The sequence below is a fragment of the Emydura macquarii genome, unplaced genomic scaffold (assembly GCF_026122565.2).
Source record: "Emydura macquarii macquarii isolate MOO-44397 ecotype Brisbane River unplaced genomic scaffold, CSIRO-AGI_Emac_v2 contig_2205, whole genome shotgun sequence".
NCBI lineage: Eukaryota > Metazoa > Chordata > Testudines > Chelidae > Emydura > Emydura macquarii.
This window is the reverse complement of record NW_027132342.1, coordinates 11,585,106-11,605,502: the sequence shown is the minus strand read 5'-3', so window position 1 is coordinate 11,605,502 and position 20,397 is coordinate 11,585,106. Positions and strand designations below refer to the sequence as shown.

Here is a 20,397-nt window from a genome sequence, read left to right as displayed (position 1 = left end):
GGGGTGCACTTTAAAATATGTATCTCTGCAATCAAGAGGACTAGAAAGGTATCAATCGGGTCTCCTCCGGTGCTTTCCATGCCAGAAGGCCTGCGCAGGCCCCGAATATTGTGAGGCTTGAGTAAAACCGCAGCAAGAGTCAGCAGCTCAGCCGTGAGAACGGGGCGTTTTAGCCCAAAAGCGGAGTGGGGGGCGGGGTGAAGCACGCTGCTGAGCTCTCACACACTCCCTGCGCACGCTGCAAACGCGATGATCGCTATGGCCCAGCCCCAACCCCCGATGGCTCCGCACCGGCCAGGGGGAATCAGACCCCACCCCGCCCCTCCCTCAGAGGCACGGGCGGCGCTGACAACGATGGGATGGGGGGGAGAAGGGAGGAAAGGAAGATAACGGGGCGGAGGCGCTCACCCCGCGCGTAGCACCAGGCCCGGGAAGCCGCCGGAGACCGAGAGCCGCACTAGATGGGGGCGGCGCGCCCGCGGGTCCGGTACCTCTTTCGCCTGTTTCTTCCCTTAGTTTCCAGAGAGGCGGTACGGCCGGCGGCGGTGGCGCCTCTCGCCGCGCGGCGGGGTGTCTCTCTCAGCTCTGGCTGGCTGCGCAGCAGGGAGGAGGCGGCGGAGTTCGCAATCGTAAGGCGTGTAGGCCCCGAGCTCCCGCACCATCCCCCCCGACACAGGCTGCCCCCTCTGCGGTCCGATCAGGGCCTTTCCCCCGCTCCTCCGCGTCTCACGGCCGCAGCCATTTTATTTGGTACCGTACAGAATTAAGTCATTTGAACACGGGAAACCGTCTGGGTCGGTCTTAACCGCCGCTACCCTGGATCCCCGTGCGCATGCGCACTCACCTCAGCCTGAGAGTCTCAACTGCCGGGCCGGCCGGCTCCCTGTAGAGTCGCAGGCCGGAGAGACGGTGGTGGGGCGAGGGCAAAGCACTGGCCACGGCCAGCCGGGTGGGTAGGCGGCGCAAACGCGGTAAAAAAAAGGGGCGGAGATTCCAGAGGGTGCCTCGCGCCCGGTGTGGTTGGAATGCCGGTCGCGTGCCTTAGCAGGCAGCCAATGCTCTCTGGGCTCCTTGTGACTCGTCGTCGCCCACTAACGGCCTACGTTGCGCCGGTCGGAGAAGGGGGGTGGAGTTGGTCTCGCGCCTGTTGTTCGAATTCTGGTCACGTGGTCCAAGTAGCAGGCTATATATAAGCGCGCCCTGCCCCTGCTGCTGTGTTGTGCAGTGTTGCTAGTACTGTTATTAGTCTTTGTGACGGTGGTTCCTGACTCTGAGGTGAGACCTGGAGGAGGGGTAGTAGCCTCTGTGCAGCTAGTCCCAGTGCACTGATAACAAAGGATGGGTAACGAGCTCTATGCAGCTCCAGAGCTTCTCTCTCAATGGGGGTGACCATATTTCCCAAAGGGAAAATAGGACTTTGTGTGGGGCTTGCCCCAACCGCTTGCCTGAGACCTATATCTATGGGGCTGGCCCGAGCCTCCTAGTGTTACTGCTTGCCCGAGCTGAGGCATGTTCCTCTATGCCCCACTATGGAGGAGTGCCCCCACTCTTTTTGGCAAAACTGGACATTTGTCCCATTTGCTTTGTTGGGGACAGGGCTTAAAAGGGTGGCTGTTGTGGCCAAAGTGGGATATGTTGTCTCGCTAACTTTCACCAACAGTAGTTGGTCCAATAGATTTTTACCTCACCCACCATCTGTCTCATAGCCTGTGACCAAAGCCTGCATGCACCAATGGAGGGTTGCCCCTACAGATGGCCCTCAGTTCAGTCACCAGGGAGTGTGATTGTGGGACTGGGATGTGGGCTGCAGGTGGTGCAATGTGCAGTCCCTGCTAATGTCACCTACATCAGCCCTGCCTGCCCAGCACATTCATAACCACAGCTGACTCACTGTTCCACCACCTCAATCAGGGTTCCAGCAAGGCAAGGAGCTTTTTCCCTGACTAGCCTGTCAAACCTGGCCCATTTACTGCACTGCGTAGGGCTCTCCATTTTCTGAGTCAGATATTACACTCAGCATGCCATGGGGAGCCAAAGTAACTCCAGAAGGGTTAGTCCAGTTCTGATGCTGTATTATAAATAGATGTGGGGGCATTCCATTTTTATCAATAAAATGTTGGTAAACGTCAATGTCACTGTATGCACACAAAGTGAAAAAATATTTCCACTGAGAATAAAAATTTACAGCTGGACAAAGTAAGAAAAATGCTGCTTGAGAATTTATTAGTTTGATTTAAGGACATTCACATTGTATTTCTACATGTGATGCTGACTGTGTGCTTTAATGATTGTAAAGCTTTAACTTTTTGAATCTCAACATCTGCTGTCATTAAATAATTATCTGACCACACCAAAAAATCTTCCGGCAACTGTCAAAATTTAAATTGATAAAAATTTTAAAAGCTTAAAAATAAGTGGGTTGCAGCCCACAAAAGCTTGTGCTTGCAGAAATTAAATTTGTTAGTCTTTAAAGTACTACAGGACTCTAGTTGTTTTTTTTTTTTTTTTTTTTAAATAATCATTGATATTATTTTTTGAAATTAGTAAAAAATAGAATTCTGCCAACCCTAAGGTTGGAGAATAATTTTTGTCATGTATAGCCATGAGTTGAAGAAGAGCAACTATAGAGATTTTGCACCTCTTAGTTAGACTGCAAATGACTCAATTTACTACTTTGTAGCATTAATGAAGAGCCACAAATAAACCTGAATCAGCATACAGATCTTGTTCTCAAACTATAGTCTGTGGATTAAGAGGTCTTTCATGGAGTACTTTCTGGTGGCTCACCAAGAACAACTTTATCTAAATAGTGGTGATTGGGGTGTTAGGTTGGGAGGTGGGTCCATAAAAGAGTCTCTACCTTCCGAAGTTAAGTAGATACATAAGCCAAAAAATAAAACTAAAGCCCAACTGGCAATAAACAATTATTTTCAGGACCCTAAACTGTCTAAAGAGGAAGCTTATGCACCTAAATATCTGCTACTTGGTTCTTACATTCAGTGCCTACCCAGTAAAACAATGCATTCTCCCACTTGTTTATATGTTTTCCCTCTGGTTTGTTAATCCTTGCTAAAATATTTTTGCAAACTATTTACCTCAGGCTATGTCTATTGTACAGTGGCACAGCTATGGCACTACAGCTATGCCACTATAGTATAGACACTTCTTACATTGCTGGAAGGGGTTTTTCTATCGCTGGAGTTAATCCACCTCTCCAAGAGGTGTAAATTAGGTTGACAGAAGAATTGCAGCATCTATAGTGAGAGTTAAATCGATCTAACTGTGTTACACAGGACACACAATTTTTCACAGTCCTGAGCAATTGCAATGATGTTGAGTTAGTTTTTTGGCATATACCAGACCTCAGTCAATAGTTTGGAAACCTCTGACTACACCTACCCTCCAGAAATTTGACAAATAAGCCCTTTATAATGTGATACCTTTTATCACATATTGTTGGCATAAACTAACCACTAATTGCTTGAGTTTAGAATTAAATTTTTTCTGAAATGTCTGCAACTGGCCACTGTCAAAAATAGTTCTGTCAGAGCCCTGGTTGAGCCCACCCCTTGCTGAATACTCACAAGGTTTCTGTGTTTGAATTCCAACAGTGGATCTGTGTAGTCCTAAGATCCCCTTAGGTCTGGGTCAAGTCATAGCTCTATCTCCTTTGGCCTCTAGGCTCGCTCCCTGAGCATGGGCTGTGTCTAGTAACCCTTCTCAGAGGTGGCACCCCATAGTCCAACTGCCCTAGACCCAAAAACCAGTGCTGCATAGCCTCCCCGGACTCCTCAGTTGCTTTAGAATGCCCTTTCTAAGATTTCTATCCTTGTGAGCACTTTGGTTTATAGTTTGCCCCTTCAAGGACACATGATAGTTGAAGCAAATAGATACAGACTTTGTTTTAGAAATCCTTCTGCAATCGTAAAAACAATAAACGTGTATGCTACTCCCTGCCACAGTTTCCTCACCGGTGCTGAGTATTCTTTGCGGTTCACATCAGTGACCTTTCAGGGTTCTCTCATCTGAATGCTGTTCCATAATACAAGAACAAGAGGTCACTTAATTAAATTAATGGTATAGTAAGGAAATATAGAACAAATACAAAGAAATAGCTCTTCACATGAAGTGTAGTTGGCCACTGCTGGAAGAGAGAGAGAGTTAAATGAGGTATGTAACTGGATTTTAAGAGCTAGATAAAATTATCTGCAATAACATTTGAAGTTATGCATACTAAAGTGGTTCTAATCAGAACTCATATTTAACAGGCTAAACTGATTTACATGGATTTAAGAAGGATGCCATCATCATGCATACACCCTGCTCACTTGTGTATAGTATTGCCCAAGTGGTGAGGTGCTAACGTCCACTTGTGACTACTTTGGTCACTGAAGGCTCATCTACACGGGGTTGTTAAATCAGATTAGTTTGCTTGCTGTAAGTGCACTGAATTAACTATATCAAACTGAAGTCAACTAATCAAATTTACAAACTCCCATGATTCCTCTTCTGGTGTCCCATAATTCATCTGGATTTCTCCAGTGCCATTTTGAAACTACTATCAGGCATCATGGAGGACTGTCATGGGGGTCTATACATTCCATGGGGGTTCAACAGCCATAGGGTTAACGAAGTAACTGCCTGTTCAGCCAGAGCCAATTGGCAACCCCATAACAATTGTGAGCATAAAAAGGGCTGCAAATTAGGAGGGTGGGGTGGCTGTTAGAGAGGTACAGGGATTGTAGATAACAATTCTTCCATCAGACTGATGAGAAGCTCCTAGACGATCCAAAGAGGGAGAAGCGGGAGAAGAGATTGGGGAATCCTACAGAGGGCGGAGTGGTGACAGGTAGGAAGTAGCTCTGAAAGCAAAAAAGGACTGAGAAGGGCTGGCTCTGGCTGTTGCAAACAAGGACCCTAAGCTGGAAACCAGTAAAGTGGGTGAGCCTGGGTTCCCCTGCCTACTGCAGCCATGGGCTTTTGGAGAAGAAGGTCTTAAAGCCAGGAGACCTAGGGCTGATTAGCGTCTGCGAGAGACATACAACTTCTGACTCCCCACCATCCTGAAGGGGACAGAGACTACCGAAGACCTGGCCAGCAGGGCCTGGGTCATAACCAGAGATTCTAGAAATCTGTTTGCCATGGAAAAATGTGGAATTTGTGTTTTCACAGTGAATCTTTATTTTTTCACAACATGTAAAAACTAAAAAACATATATTAACTATTAACTAAATTTTACTGAAAGTACTGGTGTCACTTATTCAATGCACGCTACCTCTCCTGCTTGTCGTTCATTTTTGAATGCGCTTTAGATTTACATAGCTAAATATACTCCAATAAACTGCTTCCAGTATATAGAGGTTACTCAACAGTATATAGGCTTTCATGTTTTTAATGCATCTCAGATTTCACTTCAGCCTTAAGGACTAACTCAAAGTGAGTAATGTTAGTATAAAAGCAATTTTTTCTTTATTTTTTGTGCATTTCTTTTAAAAAGCCAATTTTCTGAAAATATAAATACAGACATAAAAGTATTTGGTACATGTAAGAAATACAAATTGCAATTCTATTAATTCTATTTTATTATAATGATTGATGGCACTGGAAGGCTTTGAACTTGCTTAAAAATTGTAAATATCAATAAAACGTGTTCAATTATGGCTAGGGAAAGTAAAGTTCAGAGTTTTCATTTTAATCCATGGAAGAACATGGATTTTTATGCAATTTTTTTTTTTAAATCAGAGAATTTGCAGGGGGGGGTTAATCATGGAAAATTAGAACCCCTGATCATACCAGACTCAACAAACGCAGACTTGGGTATGGTGACATAAGGGTGATGGAGCAAGGTTGGTGCAGCTCCCCATTTTGCCTCAAGGAGATGCTAGCAGACAATGGTCCCCATATTACAGTGAAACACTACTGAGTGCTGGGATCATGGAAGTTATTTGTATGAACAGGTTGATACATGTGTATTGGCAGTTGCACCGCCGGATGGATTTGGGTCAATGGCTTCAGAGAGCTTTGGATGCTGCGGCAGTATGGCTACAGGTAGAAAAGGAGCAGGAGGATGAAACCAAGCTGTTAGTTCTGCTGGGCATTTATCTAGAGCAGCTTTACTCAGTGGAGCACTACTTCTGGGTTTGGTCAACTGGCAGTGGCTGGTGTGACAAAATAGTAATGCAGACCAGTGATGAATAACCATGGTTACATGACTTAATATTGCAGAAAGCTACTTTCCTTGAGCTCTGTGCAGAATTTGCTTGAGAATTGCACTGGTAGGACACCTACATGAGATTTCCTCTCAGCATGAAGAGGTGCTGTCTATCACTATCTGGAAGCTCACCATCCCTGATTGCTAGCTGTCAGCTAACCAGTTTGGTGTTGGTAGATAAACTGTTAGTTGATATGGTGATTTGTGATGCTATTCACAGGGTGCTGCTGTATTGGTCATAAAACTTTGCAATGCACAGGAAGTTATTGATTTTGGGGGTTTTGTTGATGGGTTTTTTTTGTTTGTTTGTTTGTTTGTTTTTTTTGGATGGATGCGGGTTCTGAAACTGTAAAGGAACTATTGATTGCTGTCTTTGCTTATTCTTTGCCCCTACATCAAGCTATAGACTTTATCAACAGGAAGGGATATTTCTTCATGGTGCTGCAAGGCCTCCCTGATCATCAAGGAAGGTTTACCAATATTAATGTGAGGTCAACGTTAGAAACTTAAGCCTCTTTTGTGGAATGAGCCAAGGGAATTTTTGCTCCGCAGACCACTATTGACATTAATAGAGTTATGATTGCTCCTGTCATTCTGGGAGACCCAGCTTACCCTTTGCTCCCCTGGTTTATGAAGACTTTTACTGGGCATTTGGTTAAGAGAAAGGTGATGCTCAACTCTACTCTAAGTAGCTGCAGAATGATAGTGGAGTGTACATTTGGAATATTGAAGGAAAAATTGATGTACCTCATGGAAAGACTGGAGACTGCTGAGCAATATGTGACTTCTGTGATAAGTGCTTGATCTGTTTCACAGAACATCTGTGAGACCAAGGGAGGGAGCCTTACTGATGGATGGAAAGAGGAGGTGGAAAGACTTTTTGTGTTCCCGGAAAAGTAAGAATAAACAAATAACCAAGGCCCTACTACTCTCCTAGAGCCAGTGGGCCTATCCCTTCCAGCTCAACCAGCATCAGGTCCAAAATTTATATTAAGGACTCTTGAAGGTTTGTCCCCTTATGGCATCTATCAATCATGGACTCGTGCTGGAAAATCACAAACAAATATTGAGTGAAGAACAACAGTTTATTTAACAAATGATAACACAGACCAGATATCCCAATGGGCCTAAAGCCCAGGGACCCAAACCATGCAGTGTCTTGAAAAGGGAATGATAACAATTTAATTAAAGGTTCACAACTGTTGCCCCATGGGCACTCTCAACAGGGATGGAAGACAGATGAACACGGAACTGGATACCAGGAAAGATGACAGGAATGGTTGCGATCACAGCAAGACAACAGTGAATAACAGGAATGGATGACAGGAACACAGGATCAAACAAACAGGTAAGGCTTCTCGATCTTCTTTATCTTTTGTCTTGGTCTGACATGTCAGGGAGAAACATGGGCTGCCACCTGGGAGGACAGCACCGGTGGGGGCTTCCCAAAGTTTTTTATACTATTAGGCTAATCAATCAGACTGCCTTAGTTTCCCACTTGTCTGCACCTGACCTTCTAGATTTTGCATCCAGCACCCTTGCGTGGTACACACAGCACACTAAATATTTGCACATGGTCTAACTTGGTGCAGCTGATACACTGGTATTGCATATGGCACTATACCTTTAACTTTTACCTGGGGAAAATTACAATTTTTATCATCAACCAAGGGCAAGCCCAATTTAAAGGAATCATTAAAATCTGTAGCATCTGAATGAGAGAGCTGGAGAAGGAACCTCTGAAAAATGCCCCATCTGGTTAGGGAAACAGGATCAAAGATACATTGTACTCCTAACCTGATGCCATGGGATAGTTGTGAATAATGAATGTACTGTAACCAAAGAGATGACTGAAATGTATGTTTGTTTATTTATTAATTTGGAATTGGTACTTTGGGGGGAGATGCTCCTCAATAAACTTTTCAGCTGAGTTGAACCATTTTTTTATTGCGTTAATAAATAACATACATAACAAATAATATTGCTTGAATGAAAAAGAGTTAAAGAATATAGTTCAAATTTAAGACGAGTGAAACTGTGACATAGAATCATAGAAATGTAGGGCTGAAAGGGACCTTGAGAAGTTATCATTCCAGCCCCCTGCACTGTGACAGGACCAAGGAAACCTAGACCATCCTGACACATGTTTGTCCAACTTGTTCTTAAAAACCTCCAGTGATGGGAGGTTATGGAATCCCCTCAGAAGCCTATTCAAGGCTTAACTGCCTTTATAGTTAGAAAGATTTTTCCTACTATTTAATCTAAATCATTTTTGCTACAGATTAAGCCCATTACTTCATATTCTACCTTCAGTGGACATGGTAAACAATTGGTCACCATCCTCTTTAAAACAGCCCTTGACATATTTGAAGACTGTTATCAGGTCCCGCTTTGGTCATCTTTTCTCAAGACTACACACTGCCAATTTTTTAACTTTTCCTCATAGGTCAGGTTTTCTAAACCTTTTATCATTTTTGTTGCTCTCCTCTAGATTCTCTTCAATATGTCCACATCTTTCCTAAAGTATGGCACCCAGAATTGGATACACTACTCCAGCAGAAGCTTCACCGGTACCGAGTAGAGTAGGACAATTACTTCCCATGCCTTACATACAACACTTTTGTTAATACACCCCAGAATGATATTAGCCTTTTCACAGCAGCATCACATTGTTGACTCATTCAATTTATGATCCACTATAACCACCAGATCATTTCAAGTCGTACTACCAGCTAGCCAGTTATTTTTCATTTTAAAGTTGTGAATTTGATTTTTCCTTCCAAAGTGAAATCATTTCCACTATTGAATTTAATCATATTGAATTCAGATCAATTCTCCAATTTGTCAAGGTTGTGTTTAATTCTAATTCTGTCTTCCAAAGTGCTTGCAGCTCCCAGCTTGGTGTCTTCTGCAAATTTTCTATGTATACTCTGTGAATACCAGAATACAATCAAGAGAAGTGGGGGGACTATGTCACCCCTGCCCTGTAACCTAAGGTGCCTTGCAATGCCTTGCTGTTGCAGCCTCCAATTTGGACTGCTCACAACCAGCCACCAGCATGCAGATGTATGATGTACTCCTAGATGTATTTGTGTATCTGTCGCCTGCCAGTCACAGCCATTCACCAGCCTGGGTTGTACTTCAGGGTGACCCTAACACTCCCAGTCCCAGACTTTCTCCTAGAAATTTTTTTTATATCTTAAGTCCATTATTCCTTAAAGGGAATAATATACACTAGCCAATTATCTTAAATAGAGTTACTCAGACACTTGAATTTAAACACACAGGATTAAATAAAACAAGTTAACTAAAAAGATTTTAAGTGAGTACAAATATTGGAGCATAAAAGTCATAAATTGTTACAAGAAAAAAATAAAGAGAAAATGCTTTTTTGTGCCTAACAAACTATATTAGATTTAAGCAAAATTTCTGACCACATGCTACCAGCAAGATTATTAACCAAACTCTTCAAGTCAGAACCATCACCACCCCTGAAGTCCCACAGCTATTTCCTTTATCTTCTCAGGTGCAGAGAATGCAATGGGCAGGAAAAGTGAGGGTCCCTTGGGGTGTTTGCCCTCCTTTTTATAGTTTCAGTCCCTTTCTCGAAAAACATTTCCAGCTGAGAACCAGAAGACAGAGTCTATGGGGTACGATATTCCCTACTGATTTTTTTTCACCTGTTTGAGCTTCCTTTATTTTCCCTTCCTGACTTATAACTCTGTTTACTGCTTTATTGCAAATTAAGAGAAGCACACATTCATTTGTTTAGGACAGACCTATTTATGGACTTCTGCCTGAGCAGGGCTGTGGGGTTTGAAATGTGTTCACATCATACAGGGGAATCTTATAACTTCACATACAAATGTTGCCACGTGTTTTATCAGGACAATATTGACCAACAAATTGAATTTTCAGATAATACCTTACAAGGCATACCTTGTACAAAGACTATTCCAATAGCATTTAGGGTGTGAATACAGGGATTTAGTCTGTCCCACACTCTACTCCATTACTCAAGACATTAATGAAAATATTGAATAGTACTGAACTCAGGGCTGACCTCTGTGGGACCTCATTAGATAAACCTTCCCAGTTTGACAGCAAACTATTGAAAACTATTCTTTGAATATGGTCTTTTAGCCAGTTGTGCATCTACCTTTATAGTAATTTCATCTAGATCACATTTCATAGAGTCATAGAATCATAGAATATTAGAGTTGGAAGGGACCTCAGGAGGTCATCTAGTCCAACCCCCTGCTCAAAGCAGGACTAACCTCAGCTATATCATCCCAACCAGGGCTTTGTCAAGCCTCAGCTTAAAAACCTCTAAGGATGGAGATTCCACCACCTCCCTAGGTAACCCATTCCAGTGCTTCACCACCCTCCTAGTAAAAAACTTTTTCCTAATGTCCAACCTAGACCTCCCCCACTGCAACTTGAGACCGTTGCTCCTTGTTCTGTCATCTGCCACCACCAAGAACAGCCTAGCCCCATCCTCCCTGGAACCCCCTTTCAGGTAGTTAAAGGCCGCTATCAAATCCCCCCCACTCTTCTCTTTTGCAGACTAAACAAGCCCAGTTCCCTCAGCCTCTCCTCATAAGTCCTGTGCTCCAGCCCCTAATCATTTTGGTTGCCCTCCGCTGCACTCTCTCCAACTTTTCCACATCCTTTTTGTAGTGGGGGGCCCAAAACTGGACACAATATTCTAAATGCGGCCTCACCAATTCCGAATAGAGGGGAATAATCACTTCCCGTGACCTGCTGGCAATGCCCCTCCTAATGCAGCCCAATATGCCATTAGCCTTCTTGACAACCAGGGCACACTGCTGACTCATATCCAGCTTTTTATCCACCATTACCCCCAGGTCCTTTTCTGCAGAGCTGCTGTCCAGTTCATTGGTCCCCAGTCTATAGCTGTGCATGGGATTCTTCCTTCCTAAGTGGAGGACTCTGCACTTATCTTTGTTGAACCTCATTAGATTTCTTTTGGCCCAATCCTCCAGTTTGTTTAGGTCACTCTGTATCCTATCCCTACCTTGCAGGGTATCTACTACTCCCCCAGCTTAGTGTTGTCCGCAAACTTGCTGAGGGTGCAATCTACCCCATCCTCCAGATCATTAATAAAGATGTTGAACAAAACCGGCCCCAGGACCGACCCCTGGGGAACTCCGCTTGTGACCGGTTGCCAGCTAGACATGGAGCCATTGATCACTACTCGTTGAGCCCTATGCTCTAGCCAGTTCTCTATCCATTTTATAGTCCATTCATCCAACCCATACTTCTTTAACTTGCTGATAAGAATACTGTGAGAGACAGTATCAAAAGCTTTGCTAAAGTCAAGGTATATCACGTCCACCGCCTTCCCTGCATCCACAGAGCCAGTCACCTCATCATAGAAAGCAATCAGGTTGGTCAGGCATGACTTTCCCTTGGTGAATCCATGTTGACTGTTCCTGATCACCTTCCTCTCTTCCAAGTGCCTTAAAATGGATTCCTTAAGGACCTGCTCCATGATTTTTCCAGGGATTGAGGTGAGGCTGACTGGTCTGTAATTCCCTGGATCCTCTTTCCTCCCTTTTTTGAAGATGGGCACTATATTTGCTTTTTTCCAGTCCTCAGGGACCTCCCCCAATTGCCACGAGCTTTCAAAGATAATAGCCAATGGCTCTGAAATCACCTCAGCCAACTCCCTCAGCACCCTCGGGTGCATTGCATCCGGCCCCATGGACTTGTGAATGTCCAATCCTTCTAAATAGTCTTGAACCCGTTCCTTCAGCACTGCGGGGTGTTCACCTCCTTCTCATTCTGTGCCACCCAGTACGGCAGTCTGGGAGCTGATCTTGTCTGTGAAGACAGAGGCAAAAAAGGCATTGAGTACCTCAGCTTTCTCCACATCCTCCGTCACTAGGTCGCCTCCCTCATTCTCTAAGGGGCCCACACTTTCCCGAACCTTCCTCTTGTTGGCAACATGCCTGTAGAAACCCTTCTTGTTACCCTTCACTTTCCTTGCTAGCTGCAACTCCAATTGCGCTTTGGCCTTCCTGATTTCATTCCTGCACATTCGAGCAGTGTTTTTATAATACTCCCTAGTCATCTGACCAAGCTTCCACTTCTTGTAAGCTTCTTTTTTGCGTTTATGTTCGCCAAGGACATCTTTGTTAAGCCAAGCTGGACACCTACCATATTTGCTATTCTTTCTGCACATTGGGATGGTTTGCTCTTGTGCCCTCCATAAGGTCTCTTTAAAATACAGCCAGCTCTCTTGAGTTCCTTTCCCCCTCATATTAGCCTCCCAAGGAATCTTGCCCATCAGTTCCCTGAGGGAGTCAAAGTCCGCTTTTCTGAAGTCCATGGTCCGTATCCTGCTGTTCTCCTTTCTTCCTTTCGTCAGGATCCTGAACTCGACCATCTCATGGTCACTGCTGCCTAGGTTGCCACCCACTTCTACTTCCCCTACCAACTCTTCTCTGTTTGTGAGCAGCAGATCAAGAGAAGCTCGGCCCCTAGTTGGTTGCTCCAGCACTTGCACCAGGAAATTGTCAGCGACACTCTCCAAAAACTTCCTGGATTCTTTGTGCTCTGCTGTATTGCTCTTCCAGCAGATGTCAGGGTGATTGAAGTCCCCCATGAGAATCAGGTCCTGTGAACTGGAAACTTTCCCTAGTTGAGTAAAGAAAGCCTCATCTACCTCATCCTCCTGGTCTGGTGGTCTGTAACAGACACCCACCATGACATCACGCTTATTGTTCTTGCTTCTAAACTTAACCCAGAGACTCTCAACTGGCTTATCTCCAGTTTCATACTGGAGCTCAGAGCAGTCATAGTGCTCTCTTACATACAGTGCAACTCCTCCCCCCTTTGCCCCTGCCTGTCCTTCCTGAACAGTTTATACCCATCCATGACAGCGCTCCAATCGTGAGAGTTATTCCACCAAGTCTCAGTTATTCCAATCATGTCGTAGTTTCTTGACTGTGCCAGGACTTCCAGTTCTTCCTGCTTGTTTCCCAGGCTTCTTGCATTTGTGTACAGGCACTTGAGATAAGTAGCCGACTGGCCTACTTTCGCTGTATGAATCGGGAGGCCTCCCCTGCTGCACCCTCCTCCTTCTGCTTCCTTGTGGTGTCCCTCTTCCCCCCTAACCTTCGGGCTTAGGTCCCCGTCCCCCGTCGAACCTAGTTTAAAGCCCTCCTCACTAGGTTAGCCAGCCTGTCTGCGAAGATACTCTTCCCTGTCTTCATTAGATGAATCCCGTCTCTTCCTAGTAATCCTTCTTCCTGGAACAGCATTCCATGATCGAAGAATCCAAAGCCCTCTCTTCGACACCACCTGCGTAACCACGCATTTACTTCCGTAATGCGATGGTCCCTACCTGGGCCTTTTCCCTGAACAGGGAGGATGGATGAGAACACCACTTGCACTTCAAACTCCTTTATCTCTTTTCCCAGAGCCACATAGTCCGCAGTGATCCGCTCAAGATCATTCTTGGCAGTGTCATTGGTGCCCACGTGCAGAAGCAGGAAGGGGTAGCGGTCTGAGGACTTGATAAGTTTTGGCAGTCTCTCCATCACATCCGTAATCCTAGCTCCAGGCAAGCAGCACACTTCTCTAGTTTCCCGGTCTGGACAGCAGATGGATGACTCCGTCCCTCTTAGGAGAGAGTCCCCGACCACCATCACCCTTCTCTTCCTCTTCGGAATGGTGGTCGTGGAACCCCCATCCCTAAGAGAATGCATCCCTTGCCTTCTGATCAAACGGGTCTCCTTCTGATCTATTCCCTCTGAAGGGTCCTCCAAATCATTCTCCGCCGTAGTACTTGTGCAGAGAGGATGAAAACGATTCCTTACTTCTATCTGCATGGTGGGCACATGGGTTCTCTTTCTTCGGGAGGTCACATTTCACTTGTTTGTTTCTGAGAATGTCATGTGTCAAAATCCTTAGTGAAATCAAGGTATCATATCTACTGCTCCTGTATCCACTAAGACAGTAAGCATGTCAAAGGAGGAAATCAGGTTGTTTCAAATTCAAATGATTTATTCTTGACAAATCCATGAGGAGTATTCCTTAGTACACTATTATCCCCTAGGTGATTACAGAGTGATTGATTTTTTTTTTATAAGCTGTTTCAGTATTTTTCCAGGTAATTCCCAGGTCATCCTTGTTCCCCTTTTTAAAGATAGGTACTATGTTTTCCCATTCTCTTCTTCTGAAATCTCACCTGTCTTCCAAAGTTCTTGAAGATAATTACTAATGGTTCTGAGATTGCTTCAGCTAGATCCTTAAGTACCCTAGGTTGAATTTCATCAGGCCCTGATGACTTGAATACATCCAACTTATATAAGTTTTCTTTAACCTGATCTTTCCCTAGTTTGGCTTGTATTCCTTCCCCCTTGTCAATATTACTTTTACTGAGTATTTGGTCACCATTACTCTTGTTAGTGACGAGTGAAACAAAATAGGCATTAAACATCTCGGCTTTCTTGATGTCATCATTATTTCTCCTTCTTTGCTAAGTAGATAGGACCTACACTTTGCTTTGTCTTTCTCTTGATCCTAATGTATTTAGAGAATCTCATCCTATTTCCTTCTATGTTCTTTGCTAGGCATAACTCATTTTGTGCCCTAGCTTTTCTAATTTTGTCCCTACATTCTTGTTTATTTTTTATCTTCATTAGCAATTTGTCCATGTTTTCATTTTTTGTAGTATTCCTTTTTGATTATCAGGTCATTAAAGAGCTACCGATACAGCCATTCGAAGATGGTCTCCAGCGAGGGATCCTTCGACACAGAGCTCTTTGACTTCCCTGCATGAGTCCCCATGGTACTGAGCGGGACAGTCCCGCCACCAGTCCTCAAGGTCCCGTTCCCCGACGCCCCACGCGCGTCATTGTGCCACGGACCACTAGCGGTCTAAAAGATTGAGGAACTGATCACCGTTGCTCAGACGCTGGCATGAGTCACCATGGGACAGCTGGAAGGAGTCAGTGGGAGCTCCCCCGTGGTCCTCAGCAAGTGACTCTTATCCTTTGGGAGGGGACAGGCCCGTTGCCCACCCCAACCACTGCCACGACCCAAAACCCCGAGACCAAGGCCCAGGACCCTCACCATTGAGTTGGCTCTAGAGTCAATGGCCCATTCAATGGTCATATTGGAACCCATGGGTGTTCCCCATGGCCCCTGGGCCCGTATTCCTGTCGGTCATCAGAGAAACTATTGGGGGCTCCAGAAGGACGTCAGGATTCAGGGTCGGAAGTAGACTCTGACCCCCAGCAGGGGACGTCAGCATCAGTGCCCCCACCACAGGGAGAGATCTCCCTGTACTGGTACAGTCATCCTCTTCATGCCCGGACGAGGTGACTACTGCAAGCCCATCTGACTGGGTGGATGATTTTAGAGCCCACCAGGAGCTCCTTAAGAGGGTGACCTCTAATCTGGGCTTGGAAGCAGAGTAGCTCAAAGAAACTTCAGACAAGCAGTTCGATGTCCTGGCAGCCATGGCACCCTGCCAGTTCATGAAGGGGTTCTCAAGCTGGTTAAGGGCCTGTGGCAAACCCAATCGTCTTTGCCACCAAATTCCAAAAGGGCTGAAGGATTTGAGTATCTTTTCACGCGTCCTTCACCGGGATTCTTAGTAGTGGCGGCTGCAAACAAACAGGACAGGCAGGTTCAGTCAAGCTCCATGCCAAAAAACAAGGACTACAAAAGCTAGATTTATTCAATAGGAAGGTTTATTCCACGGCAAGCCTTCAGTTTAGAATTGCCAACCAGCCAGCATTATTAGGGAGGTACAGTTACAACCTCTGGGACTCCCTTAAGCGCTTTGGTGAGGCTTTACCTCAAGAGCAAGCACTAGACCTTATAACTATTCTTGAGAAAGGTAGAACAGTGGTCAGAGCCGCCCTGCAGGCAGCCTCAGACGCAGCGGACTCAACGATGAGAGCTATGACTTTGGCTGTGGCCATGTGCTGGTGTTCATGGCTGCAGTCATTAGCTTTGTCCCAAGAAGTGCAGCAATCCATCCAGGACCTTCCGTTCAATGGTAGTGCACTTTTTTCAGACCAGATGAATGCCAAACTCCATGGGTTGAAGGACTCGAGGGCCACCTTGCATTCACTGGACCTTTACATGCCCCAGGCCTCAAGAAAGCAGTTCAGGCCTCGCTCTTTGGTTCCTACAGAAGGAGAGACAGGGATAAAAATTTCAGAAGATGCCGACTGACCCTGTCCTCTTTGTCAGCTTCCCAACCAGGCCCCTCCCAGCGCTCCAGTGGGCAGCACCAGTCATTTTGATGGTGCACCTGAGGACAGTTTTCTAGTCTCCAGTCAGGATCCGCCTTCCCTACAGTTCCTGAACTGCCTTGCCCCCTTCCTTTCCAAGTGGGCTCAAATTTACATTCAACTGTTGGGTCCTTAGAATCATTGCAGCGGGCTACACCCTACAGTTTTCTTTCCCTCTCACCCCCACCCCACAACCCTCCTTCCCCATCCCTCTTCAGGTACCCCTTTCATGATCAACTCCGAATGCAAGAGATGGAGAGCCTTCTCAAAGTGGGGGCTGTGGAGCAAGTTCCATTGGACATGAGGAGAAGGGGTTTTTATTCCTGGTGCTTCCTCATCCCCAAGGCAAAATGGGGCCTCAGACCCATTTAGTTCTGTGTGGGCTGAACAAGTACCTCAAAAGGCTCAAGTTCACATGGTCTCCCTAGCATCCATTATCCTCTCCCTGGATCCAGGAGACTGGTATGCTGCCATCGACTGAAGGATGCATATTTTCATATCACGATATTTCCCGGGCACAGGTGGTTTCTCTGATTCGTGGTGAGTCATTACCATTTCCAGTTTATGCCCCTCCCCTTTGGCCTGTCTTCCACCCTAAGGGTATTTACAAAGGTCATAGCGGTGGTAGCCACACATCTCAGATGACGGGGTGTGCAGATTTACCCATATCTGGACAACTGGCTCATCAAAGGCAGGTCCCAGTCTCAGGTCCAGTCCAGTCTCGACTTGGTATGTGCCACTTGTCATTGCCTAGGTCTGCTGGTGAATGAACAAAAGTCCACATTAGTACCAGTTCAGAGAATAGAATTCATTGGGGCCGTTCAACTCCATGCAAGTCAGAGCTTTTCTGCTGCAGCCTTGGTTCAAGGCCATGTCGAGCTTTATCACGTGCCTTTGCGCCTATCCCCTTATGACGTCACAGACTTGCTTGCAGCTGATGGGCCATATTGCTGCTTGCACATACGTGATATGTCATGCACATCTAAGATTCCGTCCGCTCCAGTCATGGCTGGCCTCGGTGTACGCCCCAAGCAGGTACTCCTTGGAAACAGTGGTCACCATACCTCCACAGGTCCTATCCTCCCTAAGTTGGTGGCTAGATCCCTAGCTGGTGATGCAAGGGATGCCTTTCGAAGAACTGGTTCCCTCGGTCACCCTGATATTGGATGCTTTGGACCTGCAATGGGGGGCCTATATCAGCTCTGAACACAGTACCTAGGTGACCTGGTCAAAGGAGGATTGCGGGTTACACAAAACAATCAGAGAGCTCAGGAGATACAGTTGGCATGCGGAGTGTTCCTCCCCCTTTCAACAGGCAAGGTAGTGCAGGTTCTGATGGACAACACTGCAGCAATGTATTGTATCAACAGGCAGGGCGGGGCCTGCTCCCCGGCCCTGTGCCAGGAAGCAGTGTGTCTGTGGGACTTCGCGGTAAGGCACAATATACACCTTGTGGCTTCCCACCTCCTCAGTATCAAGAACGCTATAGCAGACCACCTCAGAAGGTCCCTTCTTACCCTGCCATGAATGCTCACTCCACTCGAAGGTAGTCGATATGATCTTCCAAAAGTGGGGGTTTTCCCAAGTGGACCTCTTTACTTCTGAATTGAACAAGAAGTACCAACAGTTCTGCTCCATTTGCGGTCTTGACAAAGGGGCGGTGTCCGATGCCTTTCTTCTTCCGTGGTCAGGAGCTCTTACGTATGTCTTTCTGCCCTTTCTGCTGATTCACAAAGTCCTGTTAAAAATCAAGAGGGACAAGGCAGATGTCATCCTGATAGTGCCTGAGTGGCTGCAGCAACACTGGTTCACAACGTTGCTGGAGCTGTCGATTTCTCCCCCCCTCCTCCCACTAGAGTTGCCACGTTGGCACAATCTCCTCTCCCAGGACCAAGGGCAGCTTCTGCACCTGGACATGGAGTCTGCACCTGATGGTGTGGAGGCTGAGTGGTTGAACCCAGAGGAACAAGCTTCTTGTTCTTCTCGGGTGCAACAAATCCTAATGGGTAGCAGAAAACTTTCCACTAGGGCATCGTATCTAGCCAAGTGGAAAAGGTTTGCATGTTGTGCATCATCCCGGGGAGTCTCAACCCAGCAGGCTTCAATCCAGACTGTTTTAGACTACCTGTTACACCTTAAACTCCAAGGCCTAACTATCACTTCACTGAAGGTGCAACTGGCGGTTATTTCCGCCTTTCATCCCCCAATTCAAGGGAAATCATTTTTTCCCCATGAATTGGCAGTTAGGTTCCTGAAGGGCACAGAGAATTTCTACCCCCAGGATAGGGATCCATTACCTCACTGAGATCTAAATCTGGTTCTCTCCAGGCTCATGGGGCCTCATTTGAGCCCTTGGCAACCTGCCCCTTATTGTTGCTGTCCTGGAAGGTGGCCTTTCTAGTAGCAATCACCTTGGCTAGGAGGGTATCTGAGATCAGAGCACTTACCTTAGAGCCACCTTATATGGTCTTCTATAAGGACAAGGTCCAGATGCGGCCTCACCCAGCCTTCTTGCCCAAGGTAATGTTCCGGTTTCATTTCAATCAGGATATTTTCCTGCCCGTTTTCTTCCCAAAGCCTCATGCTTCAGCCTCATGCACACTCTCGACATACGAAGAACGCTAACATTCTACACTGAACAGACAAAACTATTCCGTAAGTCCACACTGCTTTTTGTGGCAGTGGCCAATAGGATGAAAGGCTCACCTGTCCCTACTCAGCAGATCTCTTCTTGGATAACCTCCTGAATCAGGTTCTGCTATGAGCAGGCAAAGGTTCCTCTTCCAAGAATAGTCACAGCCCATTCTACCAGAAAGCAGGCCTCATCGGTGCCCATTCAAGACATATGTAAGGCTGCTACCTGGTCATCAGTGCACACCTTCATATCCCACTACACCAGCTTTGGCAGGGCAGTGCTGCGAAAAGCTCACCAGTGAACTCTGAAGCCGCCTCCAAGGTATTGCTTGTGAGTCACCTAGAATGGAATTGACGTGAGCAAGCACTCGAAGAAGAAAAGACAGTTACTTACCTTGTAACTGTTGTTCTTCGAGATGTGTTACTTGTGTCCATCCATGACCTGCCCTCTGTCCCCACTGTTGGAGTTGACAGCAAGAAGAAACGGAGGGGTGCAGGGCCGGCAGCACCTCATATACCATGGCATGTACGCAGGACTCCAAGAGGTGCCGGAGCCAGCCCTACGGATACTGCTAAGGAGAAAAAAAATTCCAGTAACTGTGCATGGAGGTGTGCACACACCTAGAATGGAATGGACATGAGCAACACATCTCAAAGAGCAACAGTTACAAGGTAAGTAACTGTCTTTTACTTCCTTCTTTTTCTGGAACAAAACAATGTTGCTAATACATTCCAAGAACGTATTGGAAACTTTGTGTTTTGCCATATTACTTTTCCAATAGATGTCTAGGTAGTTAAGATCTGGTAGTACTAAGGGACTTTGTGTTCTGGATATTTGTTTTGTTCTAGAAATGCCTCATCCACCTTCTGTTCCTGACTTGTGGTCTATAATTGACCCCCTACCATGACATCATCCCTATTTTTTACACCTTTTATCTTGGGCATGCTCAGCATGTTGAATGTTCATTTACTTCTGGAGGTGGGGTATTCAAAACTGTTCTCCTTTTCCATGTCCAGGGGAGTTAACTGGTGCGGGGAGGGCCTGAAATTTGGTTGGTCCAAAGTGAGGTGCTAATATGATATGTTCATAGTTTGCAAGACTGGGCTAGTTTGGGGTGCTATACTTGACCTTTATAACAAAATGTATTCCAGTGCAGCTGTTTGCCTCTACATTGTGTGCAGCATATATGTCCCTTTCCAGGAACATATGCTCCCTTTTGAGCCTATGGAATTGCTCCAGGAAACCATCACTACATCCTTCTGCCTTTGTGGCCT

The 20,397-nt window shown here is 45.8% G+C and overlaps 1 protein-coding gene and 1 long non-coding RNA gene across 4 annotated transcripts in view; one reads left to right on the top strand and one right to left on the bottom strand.

The window, feature by feature from the left end:
- Positions 1 to 1,070, bottom strand: part of NUP50 (nucleoporin 50) — a 39,876-nt gene extending 38,806 nt beyond the window's left edge. Inside the window, exon 1 of one of the 3 annotated variants that reach the window (XM_067559353.1) lies at positions 845 to 1,070. The gene's annotated coding sequence lies outside the window, so the exon portion shown is untranslated. Of the gene's footprint in view, positions 1 to 408; positions 463 to 491; positions 669 to 844 lie in introns of those variants that run through there. The other 2 variants (XM_067559355.1, XM_067559354.1) reach the window with 2 other exon arrangements.
- Positions 373 to 20,397, top strand: part of LOC137160659 (uncharacterized) — a 45,565-nt gene continuing 25,540 nt past the window's right edge. The window contains exons 1-2 of the long non-coding RNA XR_010921956.1: positions 373 to 482; positions 7,438 to 7,559. This is a non-coding gene — a long non-coding RNA (uncharacterized lncRNA). The remainder of the gene's footprint in view (positions 483 to 7,437; positions 7,560 to 20,397) is intronic.